Source organism: Sus scrofa, chromosome 15, assembly GCF_054392235.1.
Source record: "Sus scrofa isolate SSC_HxYL_T2T_F1_AM1 chromosome 15, Sscrofa_HxYL_maternal_Yorkshire_Landrace_v2.0, whole genome shotgun sequence".
Classification (NCBI taxonomy): domain Eukaryota; kingdom Metazoa; phylum Chordata; class Mammalia; order Artiodactyla; family Suidae; genus Sus; species Sus scrofa.
The window spans coordinates 121348072-121375015 of NC_139397.1; the positions used below are offsets into that span (position 1 = coordinate 121348072).

At 38.5% G+C, this 26944-nt stretch overlaps 1 protein-coding gene across 1 annotated transcript in view; it reads right to left on the reverse strand.

The window, feature by feature from the left end:
- RAPH1 (Ras association (RalGDS/AF-6) and pleckstrin homology domains 1) overlaps positions 1-25583 on the reverse strand; it is a 96781-nt gene extending 71198 nt beyond the window's left edge. Inside the window, exon 1 of the mRNA XM_021075323.2 lies at positions 25450-25583. The gene's annotated coding sequence lies outside the window, so the exon portion shown is untranslated. The remainder of the gene's footprint in view (positions 1-25449) is intronic.
- Positions 25584-26944: the final 1361 nt, after the last annotated feature.

The window sequence follows — 26944 nt, forward strand, 5'->3', positions numbered from 1 at the left end:
AACAGTATTGCCATTATATAAAAGTATCTTTGTTCTCAGAATTTAGTCATAAAGGGGCAAAATGTCTGCAACTTACTTTTTTTTTTTTTTTTTTTTTGGCTTTTTAGGGCCACATTTGAGGCATATTTAAGTTCCCAGGCTAGGCTCGGATCCCACATTATGTGGCTGTGGCGCAGGCCAGCAACTACGGCTTTGATTCAACCCCTAGCCTGGGAACCTCCATGTGCTGTGGGTGCAGCCCTAGGAAGACAAAAAATAATAATTATAAAATAAACTTAAAGAAAAAAAAAACAAAAAAACATAGGCTGAAAACATTTCAACCAAATAAAATAATGCAGTTCAACCCAAGGACCTTATAAAACAATTGTGTATTTCTCCAACACATGGTTTTTATTATGTATACATATGTTACCTTTCCTAAACTACATTTACCTTGTCACTCACTTAACTTATTGAGGTTTTTTTGGTCATCATAAAATTAGTTTTACTTAACGGAAATAAAGTAAGTATTTAATATCTTAGAAAAGAATTACTCATCAGATAACTCTTTCAGAGGCAAAAGACGATCATTTCCAACCTTCAGATGAAAAAAAACCAAGGAACTAAGTTTTTAAAAAAAGAGGTTAACATCATAAGTAGGTCAGGAAATCATAATTCAGTTCTAAATCAAAGACTAGTATTTCATCAAATAAGGCTAAAGCTAAACATAGACTTTAAGAGTTTTTTTTAAATGGTCACACCCATGGCATATAGAAGTTCCTGGTCCCAGGCCAGGGACTGTATCCAAGGTACAGCTACGGCAAAGGTGGATCCTTTAACCACTGTGCTGGGCCCAGGATCAAACCCAAACCTCTGCAGGGACCCAGGCCACTGTGATGGGATTCTTAACCCACTGTACCTCAGCAGGAACTCCAAGATGAGGTTTTTTTTAAAGATGCTTTGATTCTTAAAATTTTGTTACTAAATGTGAGAACAAAGGAAATTAAATAGTGAAACACTTGTACCACCCTGCATTATTCATTGACATTTTCCCTGACCTCCTGCCATCATCCAGAGACATGAAGTGCCAGAGTTGACCAAATATCCCCTGCCCAACAAAGCTGTCTTTTTGTTTCATCTACCTCATAAAAATCCTAGGAAAGACATTTATAACACATTACTGATAGAAGGCACATTCAACACAGTTCCTCATATAATCAACCAATCCATCTAAATAAAAGCAACATCACTAAACTGTAATCATAGGGCAATTGATCAGTGTCAGCACCAGGAGGCTCAACTATTTTTCTAACTCCTTGCCCTCCTTTTCATTTTGTTAACCACTCTCTTGGTTCAGATTCACACTGAATCATCCTCAGATTATTCTAGTACCTTCCTAACTGACCTCTCCTCTTTAATTCTTCACCATCAGACTAATCTTCCTTAAAAAACGCTTTTCATGTCACAATTCTGCTCAAACACCCACAAGGGTTCCCCATGACACTGAAATAAGTAACAAACTCTTCATCAAATGATTTCAGATCCTCTCTGACATGGGCTCAACCTAATTTTTCAACCTTATTTTCTACCCTTCAATCAACCTAAACTACTTGGCATTCTCAAAAAACAAGTCATGCTTCCCTAACTTGGCCTTTGCTCATGTTTTCAATCTGACTAAAAACATCTCAACCTGTCAAGAGTGACAGAATACATTTCTCTCCCTCCCTAACATTCCACTGAAATGAAAGTAAATAACTACAAAATAAAATAATAAAGGCAATGAAAGCTAGAGATGGCAAAGGCATCAAAGGACCTGAGATTGGCAAATTTCCGGAAGACAGAAACAGGTAGAATCATAGTGGCAGATGAACCAGAGCAGTAGCCATAGTTCAAAGCAGGCATTTTCGCTCAACATTTATTCAATGAAGACTTATTAAGCATGTGCTACATGCCAAACACTGTTCTAAAAGCTCAGGATACAGTTTTACATGTGACAAGGGAATCACTAACAATGAACTTACATTTTAGTTAAGGGAGAGAATTAACAATAACAACAAACTCAGACCCATGACAACTGTGGTGATAATTAAATTAGAGTTGTGTGGAAAGTGTGCAAGTAGCTGTTTTAGATTTGATGACCCAGGAAGGCCTCTCTGAGTAGTGATATTTAAACTGAGATATGAATGACAAGACAGAATTAGACATGCAAAGATCAGAGAGAAAAGCATTCCAGGTAGAGGGTACAGGTTTGGTATGTCATGGAACAGAAAGATTAGTCTTATGAGAAGAGAGAGAGCCAGATCATGGAAGGATTTGTAAGCCAAGAAAAGAAGTCTGGATTGTATTCTACGGAAGCCCTGGAGACGGCAATAGAAGAGATTCCTCACAAGGCTTCAGCAGAGCTGGGAGCCATCCTTGAAGGAGTCATAAAATAGAATGGGAAAAAGCACAGAGGTGGGGAAAGGATGCTTACCAGGAGGGTAGCCAGTATTCCCAACACCTGCACGTCCAGGGTCATGCCGGCATTTGCTGTCAGGGCTAAGGAAACTAGAAAAAACACCACCACAAGCCTGGTAGCAAACTTAAATGCCTTCAAGGATCAGGTGGCCAATGTAAACACCAGAGGCAACCAGATGTTAAACAGTAGGGAGTGGTGGGGCCTGAGAACCAGAGGACGTGCCTCAGGTAAAAATATTCAAATTATTTTTAGTTTATATTCTAGAATTAGACGGTGAAGTTACACCACTTTATGAATATTAAAACCGCTGAAATTTACACTTTAAAAAAGAGGATGTTATGTATTTGTATGTGTATTATATTAAAAAAAAAAAAAGTTTAACCACTGTGCTAGTTCAACAAAAGAAGAATTAGATACCACTTCCTCTGAGAGCCCCATGAACTTTGTACCTCTCTATGGCATTTATCACTAATCAGTTTTGTATTGTGTGGTGGTTATTTATGCACTTGCCTTATCACCCTCCACACCCAGCTAGGTTGCTGGCTTCTAGAAAGAGACCATATGGTTCTCATTTTTCACCCCAGAGCGACTACCAAAGAATCATATTCTTCATCTGAATTTCAATTTTCTTGTGGTAAATATTTGTAATTTAAGATGACTCTAAGCTAAAGGTACATTTCTTTTGTTTTTTTTTTTAAAGTGGCTAATTTATCTGGCTCTCATTACATACTAATTTAAAGGAAACAACACATTTAAAATGAACTTCTCTATAAGAGATGAATGGTTTAGATAAAAAATTCTACAGTGCACTTCAGTTTCAGTAGAATAGTTTTATATTATTTCTATAAGGCTATCAGTTTCTAGGGATACAAACTGATTCAACAGCGGTGTTGTAATATGACTCTCATTAAAAGAACAACAAATGACACATGACAGAAATCTAACTCAAACTAGTTCTAAGCAAAGAATTTATTCAATTCAAAATATAAGCAAGTTTTATCAATACATATATTACCATATATCTCTTCTCCCAAATACTTTTATCTCCCTTTCCTTCCAAAGTTGCAGTCCAAAATTATGTAATCCTGCAACCTATATCTCTTCAGACTCTCTTCATTCTGTTCCACCATTTCCCTCTCCCTACTCCAAATTCTTACATAGAAAATCCAAAATTCACACAGTTGCTTAAAAAAAAAAAAAAAAGTTTAGAATTACCCAGAATTCTGAATAGAAACTCAAAGTTGGGGAGAAATCAGTTTACTAGTAAATTCCACATACAGTAATTCTTCCTCTATTTTTGCATATCTTGATACTTTATTGTGGCATGAGTTAGAAAACCAACTAGAGATGGCCCATTATTTCTGATACTAACCAGCCACAAATGGAAATAGATAAGATTGATGGTCAAGATTTGTTTTGGATAAAAAGGATAGGGTCTATAAAGTTATTGAATTTTTAGAACAAGTTTGTGGGATGTTTAAACAATAGATGCTAAACATCCTTTAACATTTTAACACAAATTCTGGTTAACAAGAAAACTCAAGTAAATAAATCTTTCATTTTTATGCCTTAAATATGAATCAGTAAAAACAGAACCTTCATTATCTAATACCACTGAAAGGGTGGTCCATTTAAGGAAAGCCTGAAAGATATTCCTAGCCTAAACCATCTGCAACTTAACAAGGAGTCTGGAGACTGGAAATTCTTATTCTGCCACCAAATAGCTGGAACTATGGGCTCAATCATTTAAATCCTTAGGCCTCATTTTCTTAATCTGCGGGGCGGGGGGGACTAGTTAAATCCAAAGGTCTCTCCCCACCCCCTCAACCCATTACTGTCTAAAGTTTTATTATTTAATTACTGACTTCATTCTAAATCCCTTCCAATTTATAAATCTTCTCTTTCTAATCTTAATTCCAGAGGAAACATACCTGCCACTAGTTACTTTTTAGGGGAGCAGAGGCTTAGGGAGCTCTGCAGTCCAAACTCCCAAGTAAAAAAAAAAAAAAAAAAAAAAAAAGTCGTCTCAGCAGGAGTCTAGAAGTTGTTCAGGATGCTTGCCTTCTATTAATTTAATACTTTTAGGGTATTCCTGGGTTTCGATTTTACCTTTCAGAATCTATTCATCTGTCCAAACAGTAGAAATGGTCACGATTACAAGAATTAAATTTGACTAACTGTACAAAAAAATATTCCAGGAAGTACAAAAGGTGGTTACCAGTGAGAGAATGAACAAGAGCTCCCCCCACCCCAGTGCCATATACCTAAAATTTATTTGAATTTAACTATCTTAATTTAAAATTTCACATTAATTTCACATTCTGCTCTATAAATTAAAATAACAAAAATGTTTTAAAATACCTATCAAGTAAATTAGAGCTCCAGGATAATGGTGACATTTATTCTGTGGCTTTGCATTCCCAATCCCTCTAACCCCTAGCCCTTACTTACAAAGACACACCCTGGGGGGGAGGGTCTGGAAGTACACTGCTCTAATTTGAAAAAGCAGGGCGTATAATAAGGGAACTGAAGTTCAAAGAAAGTCTCAGAAAGAGGAAAGATTAAAAATATTTACCTGTTTATTAATTTCTCAAAATTTAAACAAAAGATAAAATTTAATTAAAATTAAAGTAATTTAAACTTTTAAAAAATAAAAATAAAAACCAATAACTTCACTAATCTTCCTACAACTTTAAATAAATCAGTAATGACACCTAACAATTTTAAGTTTTGGTTAGATAGCACGTTGGTTAAAAAAAGGTTTTCAAAATATCAGTGATTCTCATCTTGCCAAACTGGCCAAATAATGGTCAGATAGTGTTAAGTTTGGTGCCCTGTTTTTGATCATAACTACAAGGTTCACATGACTGCGGTCATACCCAAAATATACAAAAAAGAAGACATTCTTGCTTGCAATTTGTCATTCCACAGATGGCTAAACTGATGTCCTTCCTTCTATCACTGTTTCATGTGCATTCCCAGCTGAAGAAAATGAATTTCTTCATTTGCTTAAGAGAGAGATTATCTGAGTCAAACACTGAACAACTCCATGAACTTGTACTAGCCCTCTTAAATCCTCTAAACCTCTTTCTTCATCTGTAAAATCATCTCACATCATTATGGTGAAGGATACATGAAATGATCTATGTCTACATAGACTCAGCCCAGTGTCTGGCACATATGTAACATCTATGAAGGGCTTATTTTCATTGGCCCAGCTTCTATCAATGATGTTTTCTTCACTTCTCTAGTTGAGAGGGTGGTTGATGAAAACATTTTAAAGGGTTTGAACACCACTGGCAGATTTACTTAAAATCAGATTTAATAGGAATTCCCGCTGTGGCACAAGAGGACCAGGAGCACTGTGATGCAGGTTCAATCCCCAGCCCAGTACACTGGGTTAAGGATCCAATGTTGCTGCAGTTGTGGCTTAGGTTACAATTATCACTCAGATCTGACCCCTGGCCTGGAAATTCCATATGCCATGGGATGGCCAAAACGGGGGGAAAAAAAAAAAAAAAAAAATCAGGAGTTCTCATTGTGGTTCAGTGGAAATGAATCTGACTAGCATCCATGAGGACGCAGGTTTGACCCCTGGCCTCGCTCACTGGGTTAAGGATCTGGTGTTGCCATGGCTGTGGTGTGCAGCCCAGCAGCTGTAGCTCCAATTGGACCCCTAGCCTAGGAACCTCCATATACTGTTGGTAACGGCCCTAAAAAGATAAAAAAAAAAAAAAATCAGATTTAATAATTTGAACATAGAAATAAATGGTACACTGCTACAGCAGTCTTTCAGAGGCTGTCACAGGAGGAATGCCTTTGACTTTGTTAAACCATGTGTGAAACAGATAAGCAAAAGAGAAACATCTACTATATGAAAAAGAGACCTCTTTTATATACTTTCCACAGTTGAGAGCAAAATGATCCACCTGAACATCTCCAAGATATTTGTTTAAATTATTAAAGATAATATTCCACAACCAATTGAGCAGAAGAGTTTCCCATCAATACAAAACACATCTAAACTCCATCTATTTTTCAAGATCAAATTTACATTCACTTTCTCCATGAAAACTACCCTGATGACTTATAGCATTATCTTTTTTAGATCTCAGTTTTCTACTTACTGTCATATCACACAATTTAGTACTCCAGTATTACCATTATTTTCTGCTAAATCTTATATTTACAAAGAGAGGGAAGTTTTAAAATGTTAGTGAATCAATAGTAAAGTGGGTGGTAGTTAATGCATCTGAAGTATAGGTAGAAGGCTTCAAACCTCTTTAATAGTTGCTGTGAAGCTTTTAAAACATATGTCTGAGGTCCATCCAGTACATTCTAATTAATGAGAGATGGGGATGGAGTCTGTACATTTTAAAAAAGCTCCACAAACACTGATAGCAGGATTAATGATTATTTTAACCTTCATTCTTAAAGGCAGTGGCATTTGAACATATCTATAAAGTCCTCATCATCTGTAATAAAACTTTTTCAGGTAAAAAGAAAGTGGATAAAATGGTTCATCAGAATTTCAGATGGTGATCCGTAAGCCTAGCTGATATGGTAAGACAGACAGTATTTTCCAAGATGACTACAACGATATCTCCAGTCTCATTTGCTCTTCTCACAATGATCTACCTTAACACTTCCTACTGAGAGGTAAAGTCTATGCTCCCTTCTCTAGAATCTGGGGGGAACCTATGAATTATAGACAAAGTGATGCTGAGTGATTTCTGGGACTAGAGCATCAAAAGTACTAACAGCTTCTACCTGTTCCTCTTGAAAAGCTACTGTTGGAGCCCAAACATGCTATGAGAAGCCCAGGCCACACAGGAGGCTAAGTGTTTTAAAAGCAGCCCATAGCCCTGCTGAGGTCCCAGCTAACAACCAGCTTCAACCAGGAGACATGTAAGCGAGAGATCCTTTGATGGCTCCAGCTCCAGCTGCTCCTGACTGACTGCATGAGACACTCCCAATGAGAACCATATAAGCCTGGTCAACCCCCAGAATCATTCGAGATAGTAATAAAATGACTGCTGCTGTCTTCAGCCACTAAGTTCCAGGGTGATCCATTACATAGCAACAGACAATAATACTACAAGACAGTGCTACTTCTTGTGAAAAGTACATTGAAAGCAGAGGACTAGTTCTCTGAGAAAGTTTTCATCATAGGATGAAAAAGGTGGCAGGTCTATAGCACTGGCTGGGAAAAGTAGCCACAGATGAGGTGCAGGGCTGTAAGACAGTGAAAGGCTATCTGTATACATCACAGGATTCCTCTGTGAACCTCCAAACTGTCAATAAAGTTACTACATTTATAGGACCCTTGGCTCCTCAAGGAAAGAGCTTTGTACCTACAAGGACTAGGGGGCAAAGACTTGAGCAGAGAGAGTGAGACCATTAAGGAAGTCAAGTCAGGGGTCATGGAGAGGGAACTGGACACCCACAGACCCCTAAATCATGCAGAGGCGTTTCAAGTCAAGTGTTGTATTATAAAGTTGGCTTTCCTTTTCAGTTATAAAGAATTTTTAAATAAAAAATGATTTTTTAAATTAAAAAAACACTTTTTTTTTTTAATGTATCTGAATGCTGTCCCCTCAGAAGACCAGAAAGATCAAAGCTTAAATATTGCTATTGAAGAATAAATACTGACAGAGCTCCTGGTTCACAGAGAATTAACTCTGTGTTTATTTGTCCTAAGAGTACAGTTATTTTTCTCTTAAGATTATTACTTAACAAGAAAAATATTGTTCATTCAACAAATACTTAATGAAATACTTCATTAAGTTGGGCACTGTCAGATAAACACAGAGAATATAGCTATTTAAAGGGTAGATGTGGTCCCTGCCCTTGGGCAGTTTTATTATAATCTCTAACAAGAAAATAGAATTTTCACATCTCTCATATTCTTTACTTTTAAAAACAGTGTGCCTACATGTTACAGTATTTTAAATTGGAAATGTTTTTTATTATACACATATACACAGGAGGGGAGAGGGTTAGAGACGACAAACTTTGCAAGAATGATACCTTCAGCATTCCCAGAGTAAATCATTTCTACTCATATCATAAGCAGTCATCACACAGTTGTTGAAAGAAAAAAAAAAAATACAGTTGGATATTACATTTTTACTTGACTGAAAAATTACATGATTGAAAAATTAAATATGTTCCCCAAAAAAGCTCATAGGAAGTAAAATCAGTCAAGGGTTCTGTTAGCCAAATAATAATCTAAATTATCTACACAGATATCACAACATAAGAGTTAATGCATTTTAGTCAATTCTCCAATATCAAATAGTCTTATAGCCAGGATAGATAATACTTCTTTAGACAAAACACACATACCCCACTGTGAATAAATATAAACAATGTTTTTATTCAAAACTCTTTAAAAGTTTTAATTTGTGATTAGAAAACATTCATTTTTTTTCTTTTTATGGTGCACCTGCTGCATATGGAAGTTCCCAGAGTTGAATCAGAGCTACAGATGCAAACCTACATCACAGCCATAGCAATGTGGGATCTGAGCCACGTCTTCGACCTACACCACAGCTCACAGCAATGCCAAATCCTTAACCCACTGAGCAAGGCGAGGGATCGAAACCATGTCCTCATGGATACTAGTTGGGTTCATTAACCACTGCGCCATGATGGGAACTCCCAGAAAACATTTCTTTTTATATATATTTTTCTGGGGGGCCGTACCCACAGCATATGGAGGTTCCCAGGCTAGGGGTCAAATCGGAGCTACACCTGCTGGCCTACACCACAGCCATAGCAACGTGTGATCTGAGCTGCATCTGAGACCATGTCAGAGCCCACGGCAACACTTGATCCTTAACCCACTGAGCAAGGCCAGGGATCAAACCCTCATCCTCATGAATCCTACCTAGTCAGGTTCGTTAACCAGTGAGCCACGAAGGGAACTCCCAGAAAACATTTCTTTATGGACATCTAAAAGAATACAATTTCCATGGATAAAAAGTTTCACTGAATATGCTATAGAACCTTGTACTACTATTCCCAATAAGAATATTTCTAGAAATGTACTAAAGAAAAAAAACTGTCCATTTCACATTCATCAAGTTGGCAAAAATAGTTAAGTCTGATAAAAGTTGGGGGCAGGGGCAGGACGTGGAACAATGAGAACATTGCTGGTAGGGACATATATTCAGGACTGCTTTGGAGAGCCTTTTGCAGATTATGTACTTTAAAATCCTGCAATACCACTTCCAAGGGTCCAAGCACTGGGAGAAATGTAAAATGATATCACTGTGGCATCCTAACTATCCCTCAAGAAGAGAAGAGAAAAACTGGCCTATTCTGATAAAAAGAACGAACTGGATCTACAAGAACCAGAATGAATAGTTTCAAATCATATAGTTGAGTAAAAACTGCAAATTTAAAAAGAAGATACAGTTTATTGTTTACATAAAATTCACAAGTACAGAAACAAGTAAAATTTTATGGACATATATGTATTAAATGCACTAAAATATGCACCAGAACAACTCAAGGTGTTAACTGGGCCGGGGGGATTTTTGTATTATCTGTTACTTCTTAAACAAATTATTTGAAGCAAAGTATAAACAATTGATTACTCCTGGTGATGAGTACATAGATGTCTATCCTATTTTACACTTTGGTTTAAAATTTTTCAAAACAATATTAAAAAGAAATTCAAAACACAAAGATTGTGAACAAGTATGCTTATCAAAGCCAACTATTAAACACACACATGGAGGGGAGAAAGGTCAACTAAATATCCCACAATAAAAACTGGGTAAATTCAAATGTGGTTTATGGAGTTCCCATCATGGCTTAATGGAAACAAATCTGACTAGCATTCATGAGGACGCAGGTTCGATTCCTGGCCTCGATCAGTGGGTTAAGGATTTGGTGTTGCTGTGAGCTGTGGTGTAGGTTGCAGACACGGCTCGGATCTGATGTTGCTGTGGCGTAGGCTGGCAGCTGTATGTAGCTCCAATTTGATCCCTACCCCTAGTCTGGGAACCTCCATATGCAGTGGGCTTGGCCCTAAAAAAGGCAAAAAAAAAAAAAAAAGTGTTTTATGTCCATCCTGTATTATAATGCAGATGTTGTAAATTATTCATAAAACATTTAATTCATGAAAATATACTAGTGATAAAAGCATTTAAGTGAAAAAAGCAGAAATTATGGATGCAATAATGAGCTACATAGTGCATACACACATGAGAAAATATACCAAAAATTTTAACTGTAATCACTTCTGCGTGGCAGGATTATGTGTTATTTTCTTCTTTATACATTTCTAAGGATTGCATATTTCCATTAGTATTACTAATGGAAAGGGGAAGAAAAGAAGGCAAACTACAAAACGCAAACTCAAAATCCTCTGGTAAGAACTAACACACTAATTAAACTGATAAGATTCTGTTTTACTTCTGATTCTAAAAATACTAGAGTATATTAATAAAGATAAGCCTCTTTAAATATTAATATCCATAACCATACAAGTCAAAAGAATTATGCCAATAACTATAAGTTGTAAACTTCTGCTTTAACGTTCCTGAAGATTATGTTTTAGTCTCCTCTATTTGTAGCACTGTCACATCAGAATAAATGTCTCCTCCATCTATGCATTAAAGTTATGAAATGGAAAAATTTTCACACCATATCTTTATTTGTATCATAAAAATGAGCATATACAATGTATGACTTCGTTGTAAAAAATGATACAAAGAGGACAGCATTATATAATACTGCTGATAAAAATTAGAGACTTAAATGGACAGATATATCATTTTAATGGGCTGGAAGATACAATATTGTTATATGCTAATTCTCCCCTTACTGAACTAGGTATTCAAAGTAAATTACATCCCATAGCCCAATATCTAATTCTAAAATTTATATGGAAAGGCAAATGACTTAAAATAGCCAAAACAATCTAGGAAAAGAACTTGAGGGATTTGCTTTACCTGAATTCATATTTACTACAACGCTAAGGTAATCAAGATAATGTAGTACTAGCAAGAAAGAACTGTATCAGCGTAACAGAATAGACAGTCCAGAAATAGACCCACATTTCTATTGCCAAATGTTTTCAACGAAGATGTCAAAGTAGGAAAGGAGGAAAGGAAAGGGTTTTTTCCCCAGCTTTACTTACATATAATTGACAAAAATGTGAAGCATTTTTAAATATATGATGCTGGAACAAATAGAGATAAAGGAGTACACGCATATAATTCAACTAACAACAAAGTTCTACAACAGGCAAACAATGTACTTGTGATGAAGCAGCGGTGGTTGCAGTTGCAGAAGTAGAGAAGGAGGGGAAAGGTAAAGGGTAGAGTCATGGAAATGTTTTCTATCTGCTAGGGATTCAAGGAAAAAAAGGCTCACTCTGGACATGGAAAAACTAAGTCTATCCACATTACTGAATTACTAAATTAAATGTTAAATTAGTACTTTTAATTCACCTTGAGTAATTCCTAAAAGCATAATGCAAAATCCAAATTTAAGCTTCTAAGATAAGCCAATAATTTCTATTGCAGTTAAGAATAATTTTAATTTGTTTTGTATTAAAGCATAGTTGATTTACAATGTTGTGCCAATTTCTGCTGTACAGCAAAGTGACCCAGTCATATGTATATATAAATTCCCTTTTTCTTAATTATGAATTTTATTACATTTATAGGTGTACAACAATCATCACAACCAAATTTTACAACATTTCCATCCCAAACCCTCAGTGTATCCCCCCACCCTCCAACCTGTCTCATTTGGAAACCATGTTTTTCAAAGTCTGTCAGTCAGTATCTGTTCTGCAAAGAAGTTCATTCCGTCCTTTTTTCAGATTCCACATGTCAGTGAAAGCATTTGATGTTGGTGTCTCATTGTATGACTGACATCACTTAGCATGATAATTTCTAGGTCCATCCATGTTGCTAAAAATGCTGGTATTTTGTTCCTTTTAATGGCTGAGTAATATTCCATTGTGTATATGTATCACATCTTCTGGATCCACTCCTCTGTTGATGGGCATTTAGGTTGTTTCCATGTCTTGACTATTGCAAATAGTGCTGCAATGAACACTGGAGTACATGTGTCTTTTGAGTCATGGTTTTCTCTGGGTAGATGCCCAGGAGTGGGATTGCAGGATCAGATGGTAGTTCTATTTTTAGTTTTCTGAGGAATCTCCACACTGTTTTCCACAGTGGTTGCACCAATTTACATTCCCACCAACAGTGTAATGGGGTTCCTTTTCCTCCACACCCTCTCCAGCACTCATTGTTTGTAGACTTTTTCATGATGGCCATTCTGGCTGGTGTGAGGGGGTACCTCATGGTGGTTTTGATTAGCATTTCTCTAATAATGAGTGATGCTGAACAACTTTTCATGTGTTTTGGGGCCATCTGTATGTCTTCTTTGAAGAATTGTCTGTTTAGATCTTCTGCCCATTTTTTGATGGGGTTGTTTGTTTTTTTGGTATGGAACTATAGGATGTGTTTATAAATTCTGGAGATGAATCCCTTGTCAGTTGATTCATTTGCAAAGATTTTCTCCCATTCTATGGGTTGTCTTTTGGTTTTGTTTAGGGTTTCCTTTGCTGTGCTCAAACTTTTAAGTTCTATTAATTCGCATTTGTTTTTGTTTTTACTGTCATTACTCTAGTGGATCTGAGATATTGCTGTGGTTTATGTCAGAGAGTATTTGGCCTATGCTTTCCTCTAAGAATTTTATAGTGTCTGGTCTTATATCTAGGTCTTTAAACCATTTTGAGTTTATGTTTGTGTATGGTGGTAGGAAGTGTTCCAATTTCATTCTTTTACTGTGGCCGTCCAGTTTTCCCAGCACCATTTATTGAACAGGCTGTCTTTTCTCCATTGTATATTCTTGCCTCCTTTGCCATAGGTTAGTTGACCCTAGGTATGTGGGTTTAATTTTGGGCTTTCTATCCTGTTCCACTGATCTATATTTCTGTCTTTGTGACAGTACCATGTGGTTTTGATGACTGTTGCTTTGTAGCATAGTCTGAAATCAGGGATCCTGATTCCTCCAGCTCCATTTTTCTTTTTCAGGATGTCTTTGGCTATTCTGGGCCTTTTGGGCTTCAAAACAAACTTTAAAATATTTTGTTCGAGTGAAAAATGTCCTTGGTAATTTGATAGGGATTGCCATTGAATCTGTAGATTGCCTGGGTGGTATAGTCATTTTGATAATATTGACTCTTCCAATCCGAGAGCATGGTATGTCTTTCGACCTGTTTGTGTCATCTCTGATTTCTTTCATCAGCATCTTATAGTTTTGAGAGTACAGGTCTTTTGTCTCTTTAGGTAGGTTTATTCCTAAGTATTTTCTTTTTGATGTGACTGTAAATGGGATGCTTCCCTTATTTCTCTGTCTGATCTTTCATTGTTGGTATACAGAAATGCAGTCAATTTCTGTGTATTAATTTTGTATCCTGCAACTCTGCCAAATTCATGGATGAGCTCTAACAGTTTTCTGGTAGAGTCTTTAGGATTCTCATGGTATAGGACCATGTCATCTGCAAATAGTGATAGTTTTACTTCCTCCTTTCCAATTTGGATTCACTTCTTTTTCTTCTCTGATTGCTGTGGCTAGGACTTCCAAAACTATGTTGATGAGTAGTGGTGAGAACAGACATCGTTGTCTTGTTCCTGATCTCAGTGGGAATTCTTTCAGCTTTTCACCATTGAGAATGATGTTCGCTGTGGGTTTGTCATATATGGCCTTTATTATGTTGAGGTAGGTTCCCTCTATACCCACCTTCTGAAGGGTTTTTATCATAGGAGAAAAAAAATAGGATCACCACAATATATAAGGCATCTGCTAACAACCTTAAAAGGAGAAATCAGGAGTTCCCGTCGTGGCTCAGAGGTTAATGAATCCAACTAGGAACCATGAGGTTGTGGGTTCAGTCCCTGGCCTTGCTCAGTGGTTTAAGGATCCAGCATTACCATGAGCTGTGGTGTAGTTTGCAGAAGCGGCTCAGATCCCACGTTGCTGTGGCTCTGGTATAGGCTGGTGGCTACAGCTCTGATTGGACCCCTTGCCTGGGAACCTCCATATGCTGTGGGAGCAGCCCAAGAAATGGCAAAAAGACAAAAAAAAAAAAAAGGAGAAATCAACAATAACACAATAATAGTGGGGGACTTTAGCACCCCACTTACAGCAATGGACAGATCATCCAGACAGAAAATTAACAGGATCCTGAATGAAGCATTAGACCAGATGGACTTAATAGATATTTATAGGACATTCCATCCAAAAGCAACAGAATACACATTCTTCTCAAGTACACATGGAACATTCTCTAAGATGGATCACATCCTGGGCTACAAATCAAGCCTTGGTAACTTTAAGAAAATTGAAATCATATCAAGCATCTGTTCCGACCACAACACTATAGGACTGGAAATCAACAACCAGAAAAAAATTGCAAAAAACGTAAACCTATGGAGACTAAACAACATGCTACTAAACAACCAATGGATCATTGAAGAAATCAAAGAGGAAATTTAAAAATACCTAGAAGCAAACGACAAAAAAGAACACTCCAAAACCTAAGGATGCAGCAAAAGCAGTTCTAAGAGGGAAGTTTATAGCAATACAAGCCTACCTCAGGAAACAAGAAAAAGCTCAAATAAACAACCTAACTTCATATCTAAAGCAGCTAGAGAGAGAAGGACAGACAAGACCTAAAGTTAGTAGAAGGAAAGAAATCAGTGAAATAGAAATGAAGAAAACCATAGAAAAGATCAATGAAACTAAAAGCTGGTTCTTTGAAAAGATAAATTCCCTTTCTTATATTATCTTCCATTATGGTCTATCCCAAAAGACTGGATATAGTAGTCTGTGCTATACAGTAGGAACTCATTGCATATCCATTCTAAACATAGTAATAGTTTGCATCTATTAACCCCAAACTCCCAGTCCATCCCACTCCCTCCCCTTTCCCTCTTGGCCACCACAAGTCTGTTCCCCTTGGCTGCCTATTTCTGTTTTATAGATAGGTTCATTTGTGTCATATTTAAGACTCCACATATAAGTGATATTATATATTTGGCTTTCTGACTTCACTTAATCTGATAATCTCTAGTTGCGTCCATATTGCTGATTATGTTCTTTTTTATGGCTGAGTCCTATTCCATTCTAAGTACCATATCTTCTTAATGCATTCATCTGCTGACAGACATTTGGATTGTTTCCATGTCTTGGTTATTGTGAATAGTGCTGCAATGAACACAGGGGTGCATGGGTCTTCATGAATTATAGTTTTGTCCAGATATAGGCCCAGGAGTGGGATTGCTGGATCATATGGTAGTTCTAGATTTAGTTTTCTGAGGTACCTGCAGACTGTTTCCAATAGTGGTTGTACCAGTTTACATTCCTACCAATGGTGTAGGAGGGCTCCCTTTTCTCCACATCTTTTCTAGCATTTGGTACTTGTAGACTTATTAATGATGGCCATTCTGACTGGTATGGGGTGGTACCTCATAGTAGTTTTGATTTGCATTTCTCTAATAATTAGTGATGTTAAACATTTTATGTGCCCACAAGCCATCCACATGTCTTCTTTGGAGAAATGTCTGTTTAGGTCTTCTGTTTATTTTTTGATTGGCTGTTTTTTTTTTTTTTTGATTGGCTGTTTTTTTTTGTTGTTGTTGTCTGAGTTGTTTGTTCATTTTGGAGCTTAAGCCCTTGTCAGTTGCATCACTGCAACTATTTTCTCCCATTCTTTAGGTTTTTTCACTGTTTTTAATGGTTTCCTTTGCTGTGCAAAAGCTTTTATATTTGATTAGGTCCCATTTGCTTATTTTTGTTTTTATTTCTATTGCCTTGGGAGACTCGCCTAAGAAAACATTTGTATGGTTTATGTCAGAGAATGTTTTGCCTTTGTTCTCTTCTAGGAGTTTTATGATGTCATGTCTTATGTTTAAGTCTTTTGAGACATTTTGAGTTTATTTTTTGGTACATGGTATGAGGGTGTGTTCCAGTTTCCCTGATTTACATGCAGCTGTCCAATTTTCCCTGCACCAGTTGCCAAAGAGACTGCCTTTTCCCCATTTTATACTCTTGCCTTCTTTGTCAAAGATTAATTGACTGCAGGTGTCTAGGTTTATTTCTGGGCTCTCCATTCTGTTCCATTGACCCATACGTCTGGTTTTGGACTAGTACCACACTGTCTTGATTACTGTAGCTTTGTAATATTGTCTGAAGTCTGGGAGAGTTATGCCTCTTGCTTTATATCCATCAAGATTGCTTTGGCAATTCTGGGTCTTTTAAGAATACATTGTATTAAGATCTCATTTTTTGAAATTTATCTATTTTTCTTCTACAAATATTTCTTTCCAATTAGTAAGAAAATCAGAATGTCTTGTCCCAAGTGCTTTCAAGATGGCTTCATATAAGATTACACACTATGAAATGGAACTTATTACAAAATGCTCATTATTAACAACACTAATTCAAGGAGATTGTACAGTGATTTCCAAAATGGAGGTGATTATAACCCAGGAAGTATGAGTGATGATCTATTAGGGTAAAAGAACAACATATTAGGAGCTCTACTTATATTTAATCTTTATCTTAATATATATACATATTTTAAGTATGATGTAATATGATATAATACATAGCTGTGATACAATATATGTAATATGATGTAATACAATATATCTTACTATACATTTTAACATATAAAATGACACTGGCTTCTTCATTATGGCCACCTGTCAGACAGTCACACATCATATATGTAAAGTAATCTAAGTATTCTGGCACTGATTCTAAATACTCTGAGTGAAAAGTGATAGTATTTGCTAGATTCTTTTTCAAAAATTAAATAATGCACCTTTTGTAAACTATTACAAGAGACTGCTGTTCCAGAGAAGATACACTCTTACAATAGATGATTTCTTTAATAAAAACAATATTCTATGGAAAAACTGTATTATATGTTCCTTCATAAAGCAGCTGCTTTGACCTCAACAAAAGAAAGCTGGGACAGAGGAAGTAAGGTTTAACTCAAAAGCAATTACTGCAGCAAAAGAGAAGTTGAAGCAGAAAGAGCACCAAGTGTTACAGGATGTTATTGATGTGGTTGAGGAGTGACCATAGTATTTTATACCAAACAGGTTTACTGGTTATCTCATGCAAACGTATTTTTAAAAGGTGTTAATTTTAAAGATGAGTAAAGCATTTATCTTCTACCAAAAAAAAAAGAAGGTCTAAATTTGCTCATTTTCTGTGATAAGTGACTGTTAGCAGCACACTACCTAGCCATTGTTTTTTTAAAAATCATGATTGCAATTCCTGTTGTGGTGCAGTGGAAACAAATCCAACTAGTATCCCTGAGGACTCGAGTTCAATCCCTGGCCTCGCTCAGTGGGTTAAGGATCCAGCGTTGCTGTGGCTGTGGTGTAGGCTGGCAGCTGTAGCTCCGATTCAACTCCTAGCCTGGGAACTTTCATATGCTGTGAGTGTGGCCTTAAAAAGAAAAAAAAAAAAACAAAAAAACATGATTAACCTATGTGTACCTTAAAAGTAAATGACAAATTTCAAAATTTAGTAAGAAAATAACTACATTCCAAAAGAAATGTGTATCATCTTGAAATACTCATACCTGCACACTCTAAAAACAGAGAAACCATTTTCTAACTCTTTAAAACGTCTTCCATACATATAGAGTTTCTGTGGATTTTGAATGCATTTATTAAAAACATAAATGCAAGTCCTCACATTGGTTTGCACAGTAAGGAAAAACTTTACAAGCCAAATATGCATAATTGATGGACAGAAATTAAACAGTGAGCATCTCCAATTAGAAAGTACAGCCAAAGAGGTACTTATTCTTTTTGGGTATATGTTCCCACATGAGCTGCCTTTTAGCTAAGACAAGCATTAAAACCAAGTACCAAATTAACAGACTTAAGATCCAAACTTTGGAAACTCTGTATCACTAAGCAGTAAAATGAAGATTTTTTCAGACATAATGCACTATATTCATTACTCCTCCTTTTAAAAATATGTATTTTTTTAAAAACTTAAGAGTAAACAAAAAGGTTTTTGAGCCACTACCAACATTTATAAAGCACACTATTCACAGATAATGGGGATCACTGATTCTCTTCACAAGTCTCTCAAGTCATTTGTTACCAAATAAGCCAAGAAGGACTTATTCTTTATAAACACAATAAACATTATTAGATTTTGGTGGGTCCTTTCAGATGTAAGACCAACTATAAAGAATTCTTCAAACAATGGCTTTCATTAAAACCTTTTTTTTACTTCATTTCTACTGTATTTAAGGGACTGAGAGGCACTTCAGATGAATAAACTAGAATCAATACTCCAGAACTCAGGGATTTAAAACAGTATACAACTATCTACAACACAGGGCAAATAAAGGAAGGTCTAGAGGAATGAAGAAGAAAGCAATGAATTCTACTTGGTATCAAATAGCTTTACAGAAGTACATGGCAATGGAACTAGGTCTCAAAGAATGATTGAGAATTTGATTAGAAAAAAATCTGGGAAAATAAAACATGCTTGGAACCATGTATAGAAGCATGTACCTCTGGGATACATAAAGAATATACTGTATTCTTAAGTCACACTGTTAGTTATTTTACTGTACTGACATAGCTAACACTTTTCTTCACATATCAAACTTGGTAAGATTATTATAAAAGTCATTTCCAAAAAAGCAATCAGTTTTACAGTACAACTATAAAATTTTATTTATTATTGCAAGTCTACAATATTTGGGCCTATTTATTATGTTTACAATTTTAACCTTCTCCAGATTTCACCATTATTCACCAGGGAACTTACATTTTAAGTATTACACAATGACAAGATATTATGAGCCACCTATTCTTTTTTTCCCTCTGATTTGACTATGTATGGGTTTTATTTATCAACCTTTTCTAAAAATTAAAGTACGGTTGTTTTACACTGGCCACCCATTCCTTCCCCCAACCCTGCAACATATGGAGCTCCCAGGCCAGGGATCAGATCCAAGCTGCAGCTGCGGCAATGTCAGATCCTTTACCCACTGGTGGGGCCAGGGACCAAACCTGTGTCCCAGTGCTTCAGAGAACTGCTGATCCCACTGCACCACAGCAGGAACTCCCAGCCACCCATTCCTGCCTTTCTTCATTTATTTATTTTATCTTTTTAGGGCCACACCTGTGGCATATGGAAGTTCCTAGAATGCGGGTCGAATCAAAGGTGCAGCTGCCAGGCACAGCCACGCCAGATCCCAGTTACCTATGACCTACACCACAGCTCATGGCAACGCGGGATGCTTAACCCACTGATAGAGGCCATTTCACTGCCTGAATCCTCATAGATAGTAGTCAGATTTGTTATAGCTGAGCCACTGCAGGAATTCCTTGCCTGTCTTCATTTAAAGGGATGACTTGTCCCTTCTTTTCCAAACCTAATCATTTACCCATTTTCTTCTTTTTATGGCTGCACCTGTGGCATATGGAAGTTCCCCAGCCAGATGGTTGAATGGGAGCTGCAGCTCCAATTCACCTGTTTTCAAATTCTAGTTCCAGATTTCTTGTAGTGGCTCAGAGAGTTAAGGACCTGATGTTCAATCCCTGACCCTGCTCAGTGGGTTAAGGATCTGGCATTGCTACAAGCTATGACATAGGTTGTAGATGCAGCTCAGATCCAGTGTTGTGGCTGTGGCCAAGCCTGCAAGTCTAATTCGACCCCTGGCTCAGAACTTCCATAGCCTCAGTACAGCCCTATAAATTAATTAAATAATTCCAGGCTCTTGTGTTTTATTTAGACTCTGCTCCCTAAATTACATTCTCTGATTCCTCATATCTTGCACTGAAACTGGAATTCTCTCTACTTTGAAAGGGAGAATACCTATCGCTTTGATTTCTCCATTATGCCTAGCTCTGCCTACAGCAATACACATTTTATTATAGCAGAAATCATACTTTTTAAAAAATTTATAAGTTATGAGTGAGGTGTTTTAAGACATCTGCCCCAAGATGTGGTAAATATTGTATCTTAAAATAACGGTGATAAGCACACAGGATAAAACAGACATCATATAATCTGGGGGTTTTCTATTTCACAATAGAACTATTCCAGAAGAAACCTTATACAGAATACCAAATATATATATAACCTCAAGAGCATTGCTAATACCACTTTATATTCAAATACATTACAATTTATTACAAACTCAAAGAGACTGAGGGTTTAGAGATGTTATAGTCCTGACACCTAAGGAGTCTATCTATTTCTGTAAAATTTTGTTTTTATTTCACTCAGAGAAGTAGGTAGCAGCTTTTGTTTTGTTTGGTTAGTGGCTTTTAATGGTGTGCTTTGCAGTCTTGGGATATGCTTCCGTTAAACTGACTGAAGAAATTTTTCAAATAGGAGTTCCCGTCGTGGCTCAGTGGTTAACGAACCTGACTAGTATCCATGATCCATGAGGACATGGGTTAGATCCCTGACCTTGCTCAGTGGGTTAAGGATCCGGCGTTGCCGTGAGCTGTGGTGTAGGTTGCAGACGTGGCTCGGATTCCGCGTTGCTGTGGCTCTGGTGTAGGCCGGCAGCCAGAGCTCCAATTGGATCCCTAGCCTAGGAACCTCCATATGCCATGGGTATAGCCCTAAAAAGACACATATGTACAGAAAAAATTTTAAAAATAAGAATGTTTTTCTTTCAAAATGAATAACACTATCTAAAAACTGTTCACAAGGCAAACAAGAAAAACACAAAACTTGCAATGAGCTATAAAAACATCTATAAGATGACAGAACTTAGTGTTATGTATTCATTTGCTACTAAACAAATGACTTACACAGGAGGAGTATACCCCTAAAGGAAAGGAATTGAGCAGTGCTTGTCATTTAAGTGAAAACAGTTTATGTGTCATAGCAACATATTATTTAGGCAATTCCATATGAATAGACATGCGCAAGACTGTTTTTAAAAAATTTACCGCAATTTTCCTTACCCATTTAAAATTCAAAAATAAGCAGAGATAGTAAAAAGAAGCTTTATTCTAAGGAATGGTTGCCCCCACCACACAAATTAGCCAAGTATAAACATGTAGCACTATTGTTTTCAATGTAATTAAATTTCATATATATGTACAAGAGGATGCCAAGACCATTCAATGGAGTGCTGGAAAAACTGAATATCCATAAGCAAAAGAATGAAGTTGGACCTTTACCTAAAACCATATTCAAATGCTAACTTAAAATGGACCAAAGACCTATATATAATAGCTAAAACTGTAAAACTCTTAGAACACACAGCAGACAAGCTTCATGATTTTGGATTTAGCAATGATTTCTTGGACACCAAAAGCACAGTCAAGAAAAAACAGATAAAGTGGCCATCATTAAAATGAAAAACTTTTGTACATCAAAGGACCCTATCTACAGAGTGAAAAGGCAAACCACAGATAAAATATTTGTAAATCATGTATCTGAGATTAGTATCTAGAGTCTATAAAGAATTTCTACAACTCAACAAAAAAACAGATTTTAAAAACTAGTAAAGGACTCCAATAGACATTTCTACAAAGATACACAAATGGCCAATAAGCACATGAAAAGATGCTTGATATCACTAATCATTAGAAAAATGCAAATCAAAACCACAAAGAGATAGGACTTCACAGTCACTAGGCTGTGGCTATCAACAAAAACACAAATGTGCTGAGGTGAGGATGGAGAAACTGGAACCCTTGTGCTGGTAGGAATGTAAAACACTACCGCTGCTATAGAAAACAGCATGGCAGTTCCTCAAAAATCTAACACAGAATTACTGTATGATCCAGCAATTCCACTTCTGGGTATATACCCAAAAGAAGTGAAAGCAGGGAATTGATCCGGAGCAGTTACAACACCAAAAGGTGGAAACAACCAAATGTCCATCTACAGATAAATAAACAAAATGTGGTATATACACACAATGGAATATTACTCAGCCTTTAAAAGGCATGGATGACCTCTGAAGACACTATGCTAAGCGAAATAATCCAGATACAAAACAAAAACAAACACTGAATAATCTCATTTATATGAAGTATCTAGAGTAGTCAAAATCATAAAGTAGAAAAGTGTTTTTCCAGGGGCCGGGTGGAAAGAGATGGTAGAGTTTCAGTTTAGTACGACAAAAAAGTTCTAGATGGTTGCACAACTATGTGAATGTCTTAATACCACTTAACTGCACACTTAAAAGTGGTTAAAATGGTAAATTTTATGCTGTATATTTTACCACAATAAAAAAAAAATCTCATGTGCTATTGATTTTATTACAGTGACAATTAGGAATGTAGTAAAGAACACAAACTTAAGAGTTATGCTGCCTGCTTTCAAACCCAGGTCTGCCCCTCTATAGCTCTGTAGTCTGTGCCTGTTTTCTCAGATATTAAGAAAACCTATATCATAGGACAACAGCAAGGATGAAGTAGATTAACACATGTAAAGCACTTAAAACAGTGCATGTCATATAGTAGTTGCTTTTATTATGGGTTTAAAACATTTTAATAACATTTAAGGCAAACATCTGCAGAATCTATGAAGGTCCTCAAAACTCAGTAAAACACAGATAGAAAACCAGTGATTTAACTGAAATTTCTCACTTTATAGGTAAAAGAATTTAGAGTCCAAAATAAATGACTTGCTTGAAGTCACATTTCTTATTTTGCTAATATTAGTTTCCCTAAAATAAGAGTTTGGGGTTAACAATACTAAGGTTGACATTCAACTACTTCAGAACCAAAGCAAAGCCATGAGATTCTATAAAATCTATTAATCGTGAGAGTCATCCACCATGCTAATCTAATAATTATGCATGGGGCAGGAACCAAAAGGTGGCAAAACCAAAAGAAGACAATGCCTAAAAACACCTCTTCCGAAAATGAAGTGTTAAAATATTTGTGAAAACAAATGTTGATCACGAGTTTGAGACACACCCAATTATGTGCCCACTACTGCACACCTTTCAGCCATTTACTCACTATATTATCTTAATGAGACCTCTGACTCTGAAAGATCAGTGGCATTTTCCACCAAACAGAGCTAATATTTATCACAAGGAAATATCTACAAATAATTCTTTATTAAATTCAAACAGAAGAGAAGAGCAATCCAAATAACACAAAATGTCTCATCCAAAAAAAAAAAAAAACCCATGTAATTGAGCTTTGTAGAGATTTCTGTACTTACTTGAATAGGCTAGATCTGGTTTCTGGATAATTCACAACACAGAAAGCAAAATAACAGAGGCAATCTCTGAAGGTCAGACTCAACAAGAGCTAAAACGCTTTTGAGCGTCTCTAATTTTGCCCTTCCCCCATTGCTCTTCTCCTCAATTCCTCCCTCAAAGGACAGCACCACCTCTACTAGCAACGTCCTTCCCCTACCCATTTACATCAGCTGAAATCCTACCCATCACTAAAGGTTCCACTTAAATGCCTCAGCTTCCTTGAATTTTCCCTCAGTGCTCCCAATTTAGAATTATTTTATTCCTTCGCCTCTTCACTTCCCTATTTTGCACCTCTACTTCAACATTTTTATTATATAATGCATTGCATTACAACTACCTACATTCACTTCTCTCCCCCCCCCTCGCCCCCACCTTCCCTCAAGTAAATCCCAGTAATTAACATTTGTTAAACACACTGGTGCCCTGCCAGGAGCTAGGTATTTTGCATACATTATCTTATTTAATCCATTAGACAAGCATCTCCGGAGGTAAGCAGGTGGTGTTAGTTATTCCCATTTTACTGACAGAGAACCATACTGTTGAGAGTTCAACAGCCCATCCAACATCACACTGGTAGCCAATTCCAGTGCTTAAGGAGCTGCTGATTGCCTTGGCTGTGATGCTACAGTCTTGTTCACTCTGTGTCCTCCATCCTGCCTAACAGATAGGAGGTATTCCCTAAATACTTGCTGAATTTAATATTCCTATGGACTCACTACCACCCTTTCAATACCACGATCACGCCCCACTCCTAGCCGGTTACCTTAACTGTACCTTTACAGCGGACTTTACACACAGAGGCAGCCCTCCACATCTCCAAGGGAAATGGTGCAGACAACACCAACCCGTTTTGGGAGGCGAAGTGAAGAACCTTTCAATTCTCTCAGATTTTCCCAACTGCTCTTCCCACAGATTATGAGATGCACACCAACAAGTCACATTTGATGCAATGCTTATAACCCTTCCCAAAAGCTTTTACTTCACGCTAAGCCACGTCTTCATGCCTACGAGCAATGACTTATGCGGTTTCCAGCTCGCACTGCGGGGACACCCTAAGACGCTACCTGGATAAGAAAACCCCATCTTTCAACCCGTCTTAAAACGAATCCTAATACTATTACACTGCCTTCCTTCTCCTCCCTCCACCCCCCGCATGAATTGCAGTTTGGATTTCCGGCGGGAATGCACACAGACACAGAAAGATGAGATTGGGCTCAAGAGCAATGGAGCGATTACTTACCCTGCTTAATTAGCAAGAAGACATAGAAGGTGCCGCCCCGCCTTTCTAAATCTCTGCACTGAACTCATTTACGAAACATGGGGGGCGCCGAAACCCGGGGAACCCCAGACCCCGAATCACTGGTTTCTGCGGCTGGTCGGGGGAAGAGTCCTTTCCTGCCCACGGTCCCGGGCCACCAGCCCCGGTGCCGGGTCGGAGAAACCCAAGCGCACCCTCCCCAGGCGGCCCTGCATCTCATTGTCTCCCTCCGTGGCGGCCCCCAGGGGCTCAGGGTGCAGCCCAGGGCCCGCCGACGCCCACCCACCAGCCAGCCGCCTGCCGGCCGAGGTCCAACCGGCCCGGGCCCGGGCCCCGGCCCCAGCCGCGACCCCGCCCCAGGCTCAGCAGCCCGCACCGCACCCGGATGGCGGGGCCGGGCGCCGGGAAAATGGAGGCGGGAGTGACGGCAGCGCCTCAGAGCCCCGCGCCCGGCCGGCCCCGAGGGCGAGGCTGAGTACTCACCGCGGCAGCAGCTAAGTCCTCCGGCGGGCTTGACTCCCGGAGCGGCCCCAGGCAGCGTAGCCGCCGCTCGCGCTCGTCCAGCCGCCGCTGCCGCTGCCGCTGCCGCCTCCTCCGCAGGCGCGGCGCTCCCTCTCCCGAGACGCCTCGAGCGCCCGCAGCTCCGCGCCGCGCGCTCCGTGACTGACTGACTGACTGACCCACCGGGCGGCGGCGGCGGCGGGGGCGGGGCCGAGCGCGCGGCGGGAGGGACGGCCGCAGCGCCCAGCGGCGGCGGATCCGAGTGCGGCCGCGTCCGGCCGAGACGCAGAAGGCGGGGTTGCGGGCCGGGCAGCCGACGGGCGGACCGACTCGCGCCCGGCCGCTCGCTCCCCCCGCCCGCCGCCAGCCACTCACTTCCGGTGCAGGCAGCCGAGCCCGCCCCTCCCGGGCACCCGCCGTCCGCGCCCCCGGCCCGCGCCCCCTAGCCCGCCCCGCTCACCCCCCGCCCTAGGCGCCGGGCCGCACCCAGCCGGGGCCGCCCGCGCTCCGCCTTTCCACCGCGCGTCCTTGTGAACCGCCTCCAGGAACCAGTGAATCAGAGAATGAATGAGTGAGGGAGGAAAATTCCGGTGCTGTCCCACCCCTGCTTGCCGTTCCTTGGAAGAAGGCTCAGCGGCCTCTGTCCAAGGGCTTTGGGACTCGCTGAAGCCTTGAGCACGTCCATCAAGGACCTATATGCATGCACCTTCCTGCTGGAGTATTCCAGGACTCCAGCAACCCGTCAGATGTGGTCTTAGGCGCTTAAAGGACCGTTGTCGCTGTAGTCTGTGAGGCCTTTTTTAGGAAATCCCATTTTGGCCAACAGCGCTCTCTGTGATTTCATGCACTATATTGGGAAGCTTCTAGAAATTGGACATTTTCATTATTTTTGATCACTTTTAACTTTGAAATTTGCTTATTTTGAGTTATTGATTTCTGTCATCCTCCCGCCCTTATTGAAATAGTTTAGGAGTAAGGTGTTGCCATTTTTCCTTATCATCGAGCTCTAAACGACTCAGTATTGCTTATTTTAATGCAGGCTTGACCTAGGCTTTTCAATTTTAATTTATATCTTTATTTTGACTTTCTAATGTTGATCAAAGGAAGAAAAAAATGGAATTAAAATCATTTTTTCCTAGTTACATGCAGAGCAGATTTGTTGACAGCATTAAAACAATTGAAAAAAATCTGGAGTGTGACCTAGAATTAGTTGTAGTGAACATTCCGTTTTCATGTCTTCTCATCTGCTTGCTGAGTATCTGTATCTTGAATTTTCACAGATAAAGAATTAACTGTGAGTTTCTGAGATCCTAGCTCCCTTTCTAAGAACCAGTGTTCATTTCTCTGTCCTGGGGCCAAATCTTGGTTTGGTTAAAAACATTCCTACTTTCAGATATTCTTGAGGACTTTGAAGTGGTTTGGTGTCTTGCACAATCTGTTCCAAACTGGTACACAGTCTGTTTCAAACTGGTATTTA